Consider the following 16,740-nt stretch of genomic DNA (forward strand, 5'->3'; position numbering starts at 1 on the left):
ACCCAGAACCCAGGGGGTCATTGCGCCACACCCCCCGGGAGCGAACATATTACACAGGATGTCGTCCCTTGCCCCACTGCGGGCGCCGCTTCGCAGAAAGGGGGAACCAAAAAACCCATGGGGGAAAACAGACACGCCTCCACTAAAAGCGACTTTGCTATCATGGGAGCCTGGGGCCACCGTGTGGGGGAAAGGGAACGGGGTCATACCCCAAGACTCCAAAGGACCCGTCGACTGTTTTCAGCAGCCTCACCCACTGACAAACTTTCTCCCTTTCTGATACCTCCTCACACTGGCACAGGGGATTCTTGCACAGGTAGAAAATTTATATAAACGGGTTTCCCGCCCATAGGGTCAGAGGTATGAGTGCAAGTTAGCCGAAGGGGCGGGGTAGCCCCTAATCCCATGATAATACACAGAGCCAAAAATCTTAGGAGGAGGTTAGGGTGCGGCCACCCCCTTTCCTCCTCCCTTCACAGAGAGGAAACGAGACCTCCCCCTGGGCCAGCTGGTCCAATGCCAAGGCTATGAACCCGGGCACTCTTGAAATAAAAACAGGGTCCCGGGTCTTCTGCACGAATGCCCCTATTTTACTATGTGCGGGGCAGATATAAAAACCATAAAACGTGAAGAGAGGTGTTCATGCTTGGGGCGACCGAACGCCACATTTGTACATTCTTGGGAAAATTGCGTGCACACGCTTTTCCCTAAGAAAAACCCCGAGAACACACCCGTCGTGCGGTAAAGAGTTTATGCAGATCTTACACCACGGCACGGGAGCCCTGTGGCAAATCCACCGCCCGGTAAGACGAGTGTCCAAAAAAGACACAGGCCGGGCCATAAGAAACCCGGGGGCGAAGCCAAAAACCGCAAATCTCAACAAGAAAGCAAGCTAAAGGGGGACTCGGGGTCGAAAAGGGTTTAAACCCCATTTTCGAATACGATACGAAGGAAAATTACCCTCCATTATTGGCCCGGCACAAAAAAAATTGGGCCCGTCAAAAAGGGGCGAAACCCCCACCCCTCCCAACGGATGGGCCCATTTTCCCCTTACCATACGCCGAAAGGGGCGCAAAAATGAACATTGAATTAAACATCCACTAAAACTGAACGGGGAGGCAAAGAGTGTCGTTTTTTAATGGTTCCCCCCAATTTTTTTTGGTTTTATGAAAAAAAAAAATAAATGAAAAATGAAAATAAATAAAGAAAAAGAAACCAATCTGTTTTTTTTTTTTTTTTTTCCATAAAATGCGGTGATATATTGCGATTGACGTTACATCAGATTCATTTTAGACTTGGGTTTAAGTGAAAACAATCGAAATTAACCCAAAAATAACGAGAGGCCCCATCTTTGTCAAGGGTGATACGGCCTTTTTCTGTGGAACTCGGGGATGTGGGCCTTTTTCACATTAGTCGCCGATCGGATAAATGTTTTACATCATATTTTTCATGGCAGTGTTCATTGAACCGAATAATAAAAAAACCCAAAAAAAATAAAAATAACCGATTTTAAATACAAAAAAACAAACTAACATACATAAAATATAATATAGGCCTATATTATTTATGTAGAGCCTACAAAAACTTACGCGAAAAAACGGACATCGCTGATCTACACATGTTATACATGTACACATACAATACATACCTGTTCAAAAACATGTACACACGTGTAGACATTCAAACCCACACACCACAAAACACCTATCTTCTTTTCACTTCTTAGAAGAATGTGCACAAATGTACTATTTAACAGGTTATATAAATACACATTTAAGACCACATCACATGCTGCATACCATACTCTATTTCCAAAAAACCTCCACAGGGTACCGTTTTACCCTGTACACTTGTTACACATGGTAATGTACACCAACCAAGCTTTTTTTTTCATATGAAAACTCATGTACATGCTGAAAACACAAATAAAAGGGGTGTGAACCCCCATAGCAACGTCTATCCGGAAAGGAAACCCAACCTTACTTTTTCCAAAATTTTTTGGGGGGTACTCTTCTTTTTTTTAAAACCCTCGAGACCAATTAACTTTTTTCCTTTTTTACATTATTTTAGGGGAAAAATTTAATGTATTCTTAGTAATGTTCAAAAAAATTCTTTAAGGATACTGACAGAAAATTTAACAAAAATTTCCAATTTTCAACTGGATTTTTCTCAAAAATAAAAAATAAAGTCCGTACCCCCCTGTCTAAAGTTTTTTTGATCAAATTTGGTATAAATTTAAAAAGTTATCAAAATGCGCGGGCAATTATGGGGGTTTTTTTGAATTTCGGTCTTGTTTTTTTTTTGGAAAAAATTTTAAAATCAAAAAAAAAAAAGTCTCGTTTTTTTTTTTTGGGAAAAACTAACCCAAAATTTCGAAAAACCCGCGTAATCGCTTTGGATCTTATCGGGGTTAAAAAGTTTTTTTTATTGCAAAACATGCAAAACTGTGGAGGGGGCGGTACGCAAGAAGCGTATGTGGTTGAAAATTTTTTGGGGGGGGCGTCGCCCCCCTTTGGGGTAAATTTTCACAAATTTACGGAAAAGGGTGGAATGTTACAATAAACAATATATCCAAAATTTAAAGGGAAATCGATAGATTTTTTTGTTTTTATAAGCTTCCCCCCCCATTTTTCCCCCCCCCCTTTTCGGGAGGTCCCCGTAATGTAGGTACATTTAACATGTTCACTCCCCATAAAAACGCAATTAAATTTTTGCTGCACTGGTAAATTCAGACCCGCATTCCGATTTTCTTTTTGGGTAAAGTAGCCACTAAATCCCCATCCCTTATAATGAGATATAATATATGAGACGATAAGATAAAGTAATAATAAATAAAAGGTAATTATGATACTTTTTATCTAATAAAAATGAGATATGTAGGGAAGATGATTGATGTGATGATGGTGATGATGATGATGTATGATGTGACGAGATATGATAGTTGAGTTTTGAACGATAATGATGATAATAAAAAATGAAAATATGATGAATAGTAAAAAAAAATAATCATCTCACACCATCATCATCGAAAAAAGGGAATGATCCCTGGGAAAATAAAAATTTTATTTTGTTATATTATTTTTATCTTAATCGTTTTAAAAACATTGATGAAACATGTAATTTTTTTTTTATCAAACATATAATTTTTAGTCTTCCGATAAGAGCTAAAATTCATTTTTAAAAACAAAACAAAATTCATTTTCTCATTTTTTCCACCTATTGTTCGGGAATAGTTTTCCATATTGAAAAGGGCATCTTTGTTGTTGTTTATGAATACTCCCCTTTATTTTAAAGAAAGATGTTTTCTTAAGGAAAATGTAAAAAAAACATTAAAAGACGTCAACTATACTTCCCCAATGGCAAAAATTAAAAATTTTTAAAATATCTAAAACGATATCTTTGCAGGGTATTTGATACGAAAATAGACTGCTCCAGAGTAACAAATGAAAATCGTTATGGTTAATAAAAGGGGCACACTAGAAACCTATTCCGTTGAGGTTTTAAAATTTTTTTCCTCCCTTTTTTTTCCCCCCAGAGCCACGAAACCCCCGGGCACTGAGCTCACTTTAACAATCCTTTGCCAATGGCGTCCGGGGTTTTTTCAAGTCTGAAAAAATGATAGTATGTATGTCAGACTAACAAAATTTATGAGAATTACCTCATTATCAAAAAAAATATTCCATTCATATTTATAGCGGGTGTATTCCCCTCTTGTGTTTTTTTCCCTCAGTATTTAAAAATCATTACACTTGTTCTTGCCAAAAATTGAGTTTCTTGTTCTTAATTGGATACATTTCCCACTCTCAAAAAGTAGAATACTGTTTAAAATTATGATCTTCGCATAATGTGCACACGTCAAACGGGACTTACAAAAAGTGGTGCAAAATATTAAATCTCTGTCTGTCATTTTTTAGTAACACTTTTTCTGTTTTTGGGGACTTTTGAAATTATAATTAGCGGAATTTCCATTTGTTTAAAAGTTTTTCTAGTTTATCGATATGTAGTAAAAAAGCGACGTTCAGCAAGGAGCACCTTGAATGATTTTGCTGCAGAATTTCGGCTCCAGGGAATGAACCCCCGGGGCTTCTCCCCAGAAGGCCCAAAAATTTTCATGTATCTTAATTTTGCGTTTTTGTACGTAAAAACGGGGGAAAATTTTGGAGAATGATTGAAAAAAACGCAAATTTAAAATCATATGCGGATATTCTAGTTTTGATATAAAAAAATCACATTTTAAACTTTTTGTATATTTCTTTTTCTATTCTTTTTTTTTATTTTTTGGCACGGGGATCATTAATTTTGTAATGCTTTTTTTGTAATATTTTCATTAGTTTTCCATTAGAAAAATTTTTTGAAAAAGGGAAAGCTACATAGTAATAAAAAAATCGCTAATAAATAAAAAATGAGTAAAAATGTGTGTGTGTGTGTTTTGAAAAGAGAGAAAAAGGAGAGAGTATATTGGGGGGGGGGGGAGACCTGCGATTACCATTTTGCGGTCCCGGTCGCATTAAATTTTTCAGGTATCGACTTGCTCAAAACGTGATCGGATGTGCAAGTTAATCTAGGCACATTAGTGGTTAATTTATAATTGTTATAAAGATGGTGATTCTTGTAAACATTGGGGGGCAGTGAAGTGCAAAAAAAACACCCCAATATGAAAAATAAAAATAACATATCGGAAAATCGAGCATGTCAAAGGAAAGCATTTAACCAAGGTTTTGGGCTCAACAACTAAGTCGAAATTTTAAATCATGTAGCCCTAAAATATAGTGATAAAACCCCAAAACTCGCGACGACCTCACAGGGAACTCCAAACGCGTCATCAAAACAAACATCCTGGGAGTGTGCGCAGGGGTGGAACGTCGCCTTGGCTTCTTATCGAAATGTGGGGAAAATTTTTTTTCCAGGGCCATGACGTCTCCCGGGAATAGGGGAAAAAACCCGCGGGAGAAAGGGAGGACTACGGGAAAGAAAAAGGGGGAAAATGGGACAAGGTGGAGAGGGAAGATCTGCAAAATTATCCTTTTTTTTTTGGATCGAAGGCATTTTTTGGAGGGGGGGGGAAAGCACCTGGGTCTGACATCGGGGTCGAAAATTTTCCCTTTCGGTTTATTTTTTAGATTTTATATATATATAATTATATAATTTATAATATATATTATATATATAATATATATTATATTAAAAATAATTAAATTATATAAATAATATATAATATAATATAAAATTTTAAATTATATATATAATTTTTAAATTTATAATATATATATATATATATTATATATATATATATATATATATAAATTATAATATAAAACACACACACCAAACACACCACACAACACACCCCACCACACACACACACCACACACCACACAACAAAACACACACCCCAAAACACCCACCACACACACACACCACACATATATTTACAACAAAAAATACAATACTTTTATATAATTCCTTTATCGATTTTGAATTGCCCAATTTTTGTGATGTCATTTTTGCTTCCAAGGAATTCAAATTTTATAAAAATTTTTCCCAAAAAAAAATAGAATAAAGCATAAAATTTTGTTAAATTCTTTTCACTGCGTTTTATGCAAGTAAAAGTATGTTAATGTATCATCTTTCAAAGTATTTGCTTTTTTTTAGATGGTAGTGATCATTTTTTTATTATATCTTTAAACCCCTTTTCCCGAGGGAGTATTCAAGGGGCCCGGGCCCTCACTCCGGTTCTTATACGTTGCCTAGTATGTGGGGCCACTCATGCCAAAATACTAGCATCCATCCCATTTTTTGTAATACTAAGGTTTGTTGTTTTTCGTTTCAATTTTCAAAAGTTCTACTTCCCATATTTCCTGAAAACAATGAGGGTATTTTTGTTGTTATTAACCCACTTCTTTTAAAAAAAGGGAGGTTCTTTTGGGCCGCCGGGTAAAAGCATGTCTTAATTTTATTTTTCATGTTGTGGATGCCTTGGAGTGAGTGTTGGTAGGGCCCCCCAGTTTTTTTCCACGGAAGTCCCGGGTTACCTTTTTTAGGGTAATCATTCTCTCTTTTTAAATCCAGTCTTGGGGACCCCTGACGGACTTCAATAGACCCCAAAGTTGATCTTATTCAGTCTACAGTCTGACGGTTGAATTTTGGGTTTGTTGTTTTTTTTTTTTTTTTTTTTTCTCCTAGAAAAAAAATGAGAAATTTTAAAAACGTTTAAATCACATTTTCAGTGGCAGAAAAATTTTTGCTGTGATTGAAACAAAAAAAAAAAAAAAAAAAAAATCGGGGCATGTCCATACGCCCCGGCCGATAGTCCTGCCTGCCATTGCATGTGCGAAAATCCACCATTCGGAAAAGGGTTTAATTGGATATATTATGGAAAACCCCCTTTATAAGTATGAAGATTTAGAATTGATTACTAAAAAATTTTTTAAAATTAGACCTTTGTTAAAATGGCATTTTGTCATTCTAATCCTGTTCCCAGGGGGCCTTGTAATCCTATACTATAGGTGTATTTATTTTACATAGTTTTGGGCATTAATTTTATTGTCATATCAAATTTTTGATTAATATTTTTTAAATTGATTGTATTAATTTTTTATTGTTACTTGTGTTTTTTATTATAAATCAAAGTTATAAGTATGGCTTAATTATTCTGACAAAAAAAAAAAAAAAAACGTAAATTCTCTTTTGGAAATCAGTCCCAAAATATTCTTTGTGGGAAAATGGTTAAGTTGTATTTTTCCCATGAGGGGGAATCATGTGATCATTTAGACAAAATGTAAATTTTTATATATATCCCAAATTTTATTTAAAATTTTTTGGTTTTTTAAACAACCAATATTGGGGCAAAAAATGTAAAAATTTTGGAGGTATGGATTTTTAAAAGTAAAAAATTCATTCAAGAACGACTTAGGGACTACCAAACATTTCTAGTACCCTCTTTTATGAAAGTATGCTAGAAAATATATCCTCAAAAGAAAGTTTTGGGGGTAATATTATCACATATCCCTTTTTTTATTTCTACTTGCTTAAGTGCAGCCAACCTACCAGCATATACATTCATCTTTCAAAAATCCCAAGAATTTTGATAAAATCTTTTAACTTTTTCCTATGTTCTCTTTTTTTTTTTTCATATTTTTTAACTATAATTTTAAAAAAAATCCCCAAAATACACAGTTTTACAACTTTTGGCAGAATAAAATTCCATGATGTTTTAGCCCATTTCTCTATATCTTTCATGTAGCAGATTCTGGTAATTGACCAAATATTTATTGTAAGATAATAAATACATTTTGAGATAGTTCTACAGAATTTTTTTATTTAGTGACCTTTTTTTTCTCGCTTTCAAGATGCAAAGCCCAATGGCAATGGGGTACTGACCACGGGAAAAACACAATTTACGATCTGGGGAAATTCGGAAATTTTAAATTTTAGTGAATGTGTTTTGTTTAAAAGTCTGGGCATAATTAAATTTTTATGGAATAGAGGTTTTTATATTAGATTTGATTTCCGAAATTAAAATTTTTTTTTTTCCCTTTTTGACAAAACTAGTAAAAACCAAAAGGTCCCAGAAAAAGGGAAACCCCTTGAAAAGCAAAGATATGTTGCAGGGGAAATCAACAAAGGGAACAAAAACCATTTAAAGCAAAATCAGAAAATCCAAAATTTTTAAACAAAGGTACTGTGACCCTGTTAATCCTTTGGGGAAATTTTCATTTTAAAGCTTATTAATTGGGAAAAATATTTCTTCTTTTTCTTGATATATAAAACTAGTTAATTGTAATAAGTTCTAATTTATAACAAGAACATATTTTTATTTCACTGAGATACCACAGGTGAACGATCCATAAAAAATAGACAACAGAGTATCAGTTGCGGAAAACATACAAACCTAGGAAGGGGCAAAAATTTTAAAAGAAATTTAAGCTTTAGAGATCCCTTCGAACTCACAAATAGAAGCCAAACAGGTTTGGTTTTTATTTTGTTTCTTTTTTTAAGCTGAAAATAATTGAGAAATTTTAAAAGACTTCTAATTTCTAAAATTTTACTGTTATTTTTTTCCAAGCAGATCATTTTGTTTTGCATAAATTAGACCTTAAAACACAGTATATATTGCATTAATTGATTTTTAAATTTTTTCCCGTAATTTTATTCAGGCTGAGAAAAAAATATGAGCTGAGAGGACAAGGCTCATTGATGAAAAAAATAGCAATTTTACAAAAAACAAACTTTTATAAAAGGAAGATGAACTAAAGAAGGAAAAAATTTTTGGGACAAACTTGAGAGGGTTTTTTCTGTCTAAAAAAAAGGGATTATGGATTTTTTTTTTCTTTTTTTTTTTCCTTTTCTTCTTCTTTTTCTTCTTCTTCTCTTCTTTTTCTTTTTTCTTCTTTTTTCTTCTTTTTTTCTTCTCCTTTTCCTCTCCTTCCCCCTTCTCCTTCCTCTTCTCCTTCTCCCTTTTCCTTTTCCTTCTTCTTTTCTTTTCTTTTCTTCCTTCTTTCTTCTTTGTCTTCTTTTTTCTTCTTTTTCTTCTTTTTTCTTTCCCTTTTCTTTGCCTTAAATATAGATTTATTATTGTTTTGCATTTCCCAATTTAAGATTTCCAATTGGTTTGAATATAATCAACATTTTTATTTTTAATTCTTTATATTATAGCAATTGTAAAATTTTCGTTGAGTTTTAAATCTTTACTTTCCCTGTAACCTTTGTTTTTATTTTGCTTTTACCTATTCAGTTACATGGAAAACTGATTTTTTTTTCTTTTTTTCTTTTTCTTCTTGAAATTTTCTTCACTAAATACCAAATATTAATTAAAATTTTAAATTTAAAAAACTTTTTTTAGCCCTTTAAAAAATTAGACAACTAAGACCAAATTTGGAACAAGCCTGTTTGCACAAAAGCAAAAATCAAGCGCACGCAAAGACTTTTTTGGGAAAAAACCATGCGCAAGATCAGATCAGAGGCGCCAAACAAAAAAGGGGATTATGGTGGGGTATAAAGTTAAAGTATGTTGTTGTTTTTAAAAAAGAAGTAAGAATTTCCTGATTTCAATTTGAATGGAAAAACCTTTTAGATAGTTAAGAAAGCAGAATTTCATAAAATGGACTGAACCACTGAAATCTTCCCAACTTTGGGAAAAAGATCCTTGTCCATGACCACCACCAAGTAAAAAAACCCCCGACTACAGTATTTGTATACAGTCCCCGCACCCCTTGTCCCTATAAAAAACCCCTCAGCAATCCTATTATTTATTGATTTTTTTTTTTTTTTTTTTTTTTTTTTTTTTTTTTAATAAAGAAATTTGTAGTTTGCCTTTGCTGAATCTCATATAATTAATGAATAGGTACTTAGGAAATACTATAATGTGCATAATTTTTTCCATACTTAATTAAAAATGGCATTATTGAAAAATGTTCTTTTAACAATGAAAAATAAATGAATAAATAAAAAGAAAAAATTATAAAAAAATTAAAACCTTTGGTTTTGTGAAAAACTATTTGTTTGTTGAAATACAAAACACTATACAAATGGTACAAACATATATATGAATACGCACACCTCTCAAAAACTCTGTGTGTGTGTGTGTGTGTGTGGTGGTGTGGTTTGTTTGTGGGTGTGTGTGTTGGTGTGTGTGGGTGTGTGTGGTGTTGGTGTGTGTGTGTGTGTGTGGTGTTGTGTGTGGGTGTGTGGGGTTTTTTTGGTGGTATGGTGGGGTGGTTTGGGGGGTGTTTTTGGTGTTGTTTCTGTGGTTGTTGGGGGGTTTCTGTTGGGGGGTGTGTGTGGGGTGTGTGTTGTGGGTGATAAGATATATAATATATATATATTTAATAATTTTTAATATATATATATATATATATAAATTTTAAAATTTTTATTTATATATATATATAATAAATAATTTTTATAAATTAACATATTTATACATAACAACACATAACCCTACACATACACTACCATCCCCATACATACATCAAAAATACCACAACACACACAAAACACCCACACAAAAAACACACACACACACACACAACACACACAACACAACACACCCCCCACACACACACCATACATACAAAAACAACACATATATTATTATATTATATTATATATATATAAAATATTATAATATATATTATATATATCTTTATATTTTAAATTTATATATATATATATTATATATATATTATATATATATTATAATATATAAATATATTTATATATATATAATTATTATTTTTATATATATAATATATAATATATTTAAAAATTTTATAATATATATAATAAAAATATAAAAATATTTATATATATATTTATTATAAATTTAAAATTATAATATATATTTATTTATATTATAAAAACAATATAATTTAAATACATTATTTATTAATTTTAATAATAATATAATATCTAATATTAATAAATTTTATATATATAAAATATTATTAACTATTTTTTTATAATAAAAATTATTTTATTTATATTCATTTTATTACTTTATTTTATATTAAAATATATATATCTTAATTTTTATAAAAATATAAAAATATTATAAATATATATACTCATATATATTTTTTTTATATAATATATTATTTATATATTTATTTACAAAATTATTATACCTATATTTTTATACATATATATATATATTTATATACCAATATATATATATAATATAATATAATAATATATTTATACCCTATTTAAAATAATATTATTTATAAATATATAATTAATATATAATATATATAAATTAATATATTATAATAATATTATATATATTAAAATAATTATATATAATAATTATTATAAAATAATAAAATTTTAAAATTTTTATAATACCCTAATTTTTATAATAATTATTATTAAATTTATTTATTATATAATTAAAATATATCTAAAGTATTTTATATAATATATATTATATTATTAAATTTTAAATTTTAAATAATATATATAGATATAATTAAGGATATATATATTTTTTTAATATATATATATATAATTTTAAAATATATAGTATATAATAATATTGTTTAAAATTTTATTTAATTATAATAAGATTATATATATATTATTTATAATATATTATATATATTATTAATAAAAATTAATATTTATATATTATTTATATAAATATATATATTATAAAATTAAAAATTTATGTATATATAATTGTTAATATAAAATTTTATTTATATATAAAAATATTATATATTATTATATATATATATATCTAATATATTTTTTTTTAAAAAAATTATATATATATATATATATATATATATATATTGTATCTAATATTTTTTTATATATATCTATATAATTATATTATATATAATTATATTTTATATATATTCTTAATTATTATATTTTATAGTAAATTATAATATAATATATATTATTATAATATATTAATATTAAATAAAATATTATATTTTCTAATATAATATAATATTTTTTTTTAATATATAATAAATTTTTAATATAATAATTTTATCATATATATTTTTAAAATATTTTAGAAAAAAAAAAAAAGATATATATATAAAAAAAAAATATATAAGAAAAAAAAAAAAATAATATTTTTTTTTTTTTTAATATTTTTTTAAAATTTTTGTGTTTTTGTGTTTGTGTGTTGTGTGTGGTGTTGTGGGTGTGTGTGGTGGGTGTGTGTTGGTGTGTGTGTGTGTGTGTGTGTGTGTGTGTATGTTGTTGTATTTATGTTGATGTGTATGTGTATTGTATGTGTATTTATTGTAGATAGTATAATTATGTATATTTTAAAAATTATATATAATATATATATAATAATATATAAATATAAATTTATATATATATATTATATATATATATTATTATATTTATATATTTTTAAAATTTTATTATATATAAAAAACACACACACCCACACACACACACACACACACAACAGAAACAACACAAACACACAAAAAACACACACACAAAACAACCAGAAAACACACACACACATACACACACACACACACACCCACACACACACACACCCCAGATTTTTTTGACGGGTTGCGTTTCAATATTTTTTACCATTTGTTATGTTTGGGGATGGCACAAAAACATAGACATTTATCACACAACTCTAAGGTTTCCCTAAGTTGTTTTATAATTTATTCTTTTTTTATTTATTCATTTATTTTTCATTGTTAAAAGAACATTTTTCAATAATGCCATTTTTAATTAAGTATGGAAAAAATTATGCACATTATAGTATTTCCTAAGTACCTATTCATTAATTATATGAGATTCAGCAAAGGCAAACTACAAATTTCTTTATTAAAAAAAAAAAAAAAAAAAAAAAAAAAAAAAAAAGAAAAAAAATGGGATTTGCTAGAGTGGTTTTTTTATATGGACAATGGGGGGGGAGTATACAAATACTTAGTCAGGGTTTTACTTGGTGGTGGGCATGGACAAGGTCTTTTTCAAAGTTTCGGGGAAATTTTTCAGGATTTTCGCCCCTTTTATGAAAATTTCCTTATTTTACATCTGAGAGTTTCTCATTCAAATTTGATAATCGGGAAAATCTCTATACTTCTTTTTTAATAAAAACAACATACTTTAATTCTTTGATACTCACCAAATCTCCTTTTCTGTTTTTTGGGGCGCTCTCTGATCTGCTTTTTCGCATGCGTTTCTTTCCACAATACTCTTTTCTGCTGTTTGACTTTGTTGTTTTTTGTGCTAACCAGGCTTTTCCAAAAATTGGTCTTAGTTTGTCTAAGGGTTTTTAATGCGAAAAAAATTGTTATAATTTAGAAATTTAATTTAATATTTGGTATTTTAAAGAAAAAAAATATTTAAAAATGAAAAAAAGAAAAAAGAAAAAAAACGATTTCTGTAACTGAATAGGGAAAAGAAAATGCAAAAAGCTGTTTCATGGTAAATAAAAAAATTAACTAAAGAAAATGTTACAATCTGACTATTAGATAAAGAAATTAATAAAAATGTTGATTTATTCAAACAAAGGGGTAATGCTTAACATTAGGGAAAAACCAAAAATAACTCAATCTATAATTAAGCAAAGAAAAAAGAAAGAAGAAGAAGAAAGAAGAAAAAAGAAAAAAGAAGAAAAGAAGAAGAAGAGAAGAAGAAGAAAAGAAGGAGAAGGGGAAAAAGAAAAGAAGGGGAAGGAAAAAAGGGGGGAGAAGAAAGGAGAAAAGAAAAAGAAGAAAAAAATAAAAGAAGAAGAAAAAAAGGAGAAGGAAAGGAGAAAGGGAAGGAAGGAGAAAGGGGAAGAAAAGAAGAAGAAGAGAAGGAAGAAGAAAAATAAGAAGAGAAGAAGAAGAAAAAGAGAAGAAGGGAAAAAAAAAAAAAAAAAAAAAATCCTAACTTACCTTTTTTTTTTGCAAAAAACCTCTCTAAGTTTTGCCTTTTTCCCTTTTTTAGTTCATCTTTCCCTTTTATATAATGCTCGTTTTTTTGAAAATTTCATTTTTTCATCCAAAGACCGGTCCTCCAGCTCTATTTTTTGTTCTCAGCCCGAAAAAAAATTCAGGAAAAACTTTACATTTAATTTTAAAGACAAAATTACTTGTTTTTAAGGGCTAATATATGCAAAAAAAATGATCTTCTTGACAAAAATATACAGTAAAGTTTAGCATTAAAAACTTTCAAGTTTCAAATTTTTTTTCAGCTTGAAAAAGAAACAATTCAAACCTAAACCTTTTGGCTTCATATTCTTAGAGTTTTGAAGGATCCTGAACTTGAAATTTTTTTAAAATTTTTTTGTCCTCTCTATTTTGTAAATGTTTTCCGCACTGATACCTAGTCTGTCTATATTTTTTATGGATCTGTTTCACACTTTGGGATCTCAGCTAAAAAAAATTTGTTCTTTTTATAAAAAGAACTTATTAAAATTAAAACCCGTATTATATATCAAGAAAAAAAAAATCACTTCCCAACTAATAAGCCTTTAAAAGCAAATTCACCCAAAGGGTTTAAAAAGGGGCACATCCTTTTGTTTTAACAATGTGACTTCTCTGATTTTCATTAATGGCTTTGTTAGCCTTTTTGATTTTCCCCCTCAAATTCTTTGCTTTGGTCAAGGGTTCCTTTTTTTCTCGACTCTTTGAGTTTTCACCCAGCTTTTTTCTAAAAGGGGGAAAAACAAAATTAAATTCGGTAACAGAAACTAATTAAAGAACCCCTTTACAAAATAAATTTAAATTTGTCCAGCAATTTTAACAAAACCTTCACTAAAAATTTCAATTCCTGAGATTTGCCCCTGATTAAATTTTTTGTTTCAGCTGGTCATTTCTCCATCTGCGTCTCTTGGGTTTTACATCTTTAAAACGAGAGAAAAAGGCCAATAGAAAAACTGTGAACTATCTACAAATATTACTTATTATCTTTAAAAAAAATTTGGTCTTCAAATCTCATACAGAAAGGTATAGAGCAAACTGGGCAACATCATGGAAATTTTATTCTGCCAAAAGTTGTAAAACTGTGTTCTTGGGATATTCTTTTAACATATAGTTAATAAAAATAAAGAAAAAAGAGAAAAGTAGGAAAAATTGTATAAAAAGTTTATCAAAAATTTTGGATTTTGAAAAAATGAAAATTATATGCTGGTAGGTTGGCTGCACTTTTAGCAAATAGATAATAAAACAAGGATATGTGATAATATGTATCCTAGAACATTCTTTTGAGGATATCATTCTTTCTTATGCATACTATTTCATGAAAAGAGGTCACATAGAAATGTTTGGTAGTACCTACAGATCTGTTCTTGAACTGAATTTTTCATCACTATTACAAATCCAGTAGCCTCCAAAATATTATGCATTTCTTGTCCTAATATTGGTTTGTTTCAAACCAAATCAATTTGAATATAATTGGATATATGATAGAAGACTTACTATCTTGTCTCAAGTGATCACCATGACTTCCAGCCTCATGCAGGCAAGATACAACTCTACCACTCATATTCCACTAAGACATAGTTTGGACTGATTTCCAAAAGAGAAGCTTACTGTTTTTATTGTTTTTTTTGTCAGAATAACTTAAGCCAGTACTTATAATCTTTGAAGTTTATAATAATAACACAAGTAACAATAAAATAATTAATACAATCAAATTAAAACTATTACATCAAAATATTGATACTGACAATAAAATTAATGCCAACACTACTGCTAAGAAATAATACTACACCAGTACTAGTATAGGTATTACAATGGCCTCACTGGTAACAGGATTAGTAAGTGACAATACTGCCATTAGTAACAATAGGTCTAATATTATAATAATTTATAGTAATACAATTACTAACATCTTTCATACTTATAACAGGTGGTTACCATATACTATCATACCTAATTAACCCTTTGCCGAATGGTGGCATGTGCGCACATGCAATGGCATGGCAGGACTATCGGCCGGGGGCATGTATGGACATGCCATGAGTTTTTTTTTTTTTTTTTTTTTTACAATCACAGCAAAATATTTTTCTGCCACTGAAAGTGTGATTAAGTCGTTTTTACATTTCCCATTTTTACTATGGAGAAAAAAAAAAAAAAAAAAAATGCAACAAACCAACGATTTCAACTCGTCAGACTGTAGACTGAATAATGATCAACTATGGAGTCTATTGAAGTCCAAGTCAGTGCTGGTCCCAAGACTGGATAAATAGAGAGAATGATTACCTAAAAAGGTAACACGGCACTTCGTGGAAAGAACTGGAACCTACCAGTACTCACCAAGAGCATCACAACATGAAAACTACAACTTAAGTATCATGCTGTGACCACGGCGGCTTCAGACATGAACCTACCGTTAAAAGAAGAATATGGAGTCTATATAACAACAAAAATACCCTTCAGTCTCGATTTATCAGGAAATATGGCAAGTAGAGACTTTAGAAAATAATGAAAACTGAAAATACAACATATCCTCATAGTATTACGAAGAAATGGCATGGGATGCTAGTATTTGGCATGAGTGGCCGCACATACTAGGGCAACGATATAAGAACCCGGCAGTGAGGCCCGGGCCACTATGAATACTACCCGTCGGGAAAGGGTTAATGATGATATATAAAATAACTGATCACTACCATCTACAACAAGAAAATACTTAAAAAAGATGATAAATTAACATCAACTTTTACTTGCATAAAACAGCAAGTGAATAGATATTTAACAAATTGTATGCTTTATTCATATTTTTCTTGGAAAAATTTCTATAAATATCTGAAATTCCTTGGAAGCAAACTGACATCACAAATAGTGGTCAATTCAAAATCATGATAAAGGAATTCATATAGAAAGTATGTGTATGTATGTATGTATAATATATGTGTGTGTGTGTGTGTGTGTGTGTGTGTGTGTGTGTGTGTGTGTGTGTGTGGTGGGGTGTGTGTGTGTGGTGTGTGTGTGTGTGTGTGTGTTGTTGTGTGTGTGTGTGTGTGTGTTGTGTGTGTGTGTGTTATATATTTTATATATATATATATATATATATATATATATATTATATATATATATATATTTTAAAATTATATAATATATATATATATATAATATATATATATATATATATATATATATATAATATTTTAAAAAACTAAACCTGAAGGGAAAATCTGTCGACCTTGATGTCAGACCCAAGAGTGCTTGCCCCCCCCCCCTCCAAAATGTGCCTTCGATCCATAAACAAGAAAAGGATAATTTTGCAGATCTTCCATCTCCACCTTCGTCCCAT

The sequence above is a fragment of the Penaeus monodon genome, chromosome 14 (assembly GCF_015228065.2).
Source record: "Penaeus monodon isolate SGIC_2016 chromosome 14, NSTDA_Pmon_1, whole genome shotgun sequence".
Classification (NCBI taxonomy): Eukaryota; Metazoa; Arthropoda; class Malacostraca; order Decapoda; family Penaeidae; genus Penaeus; species Penaeus monodon.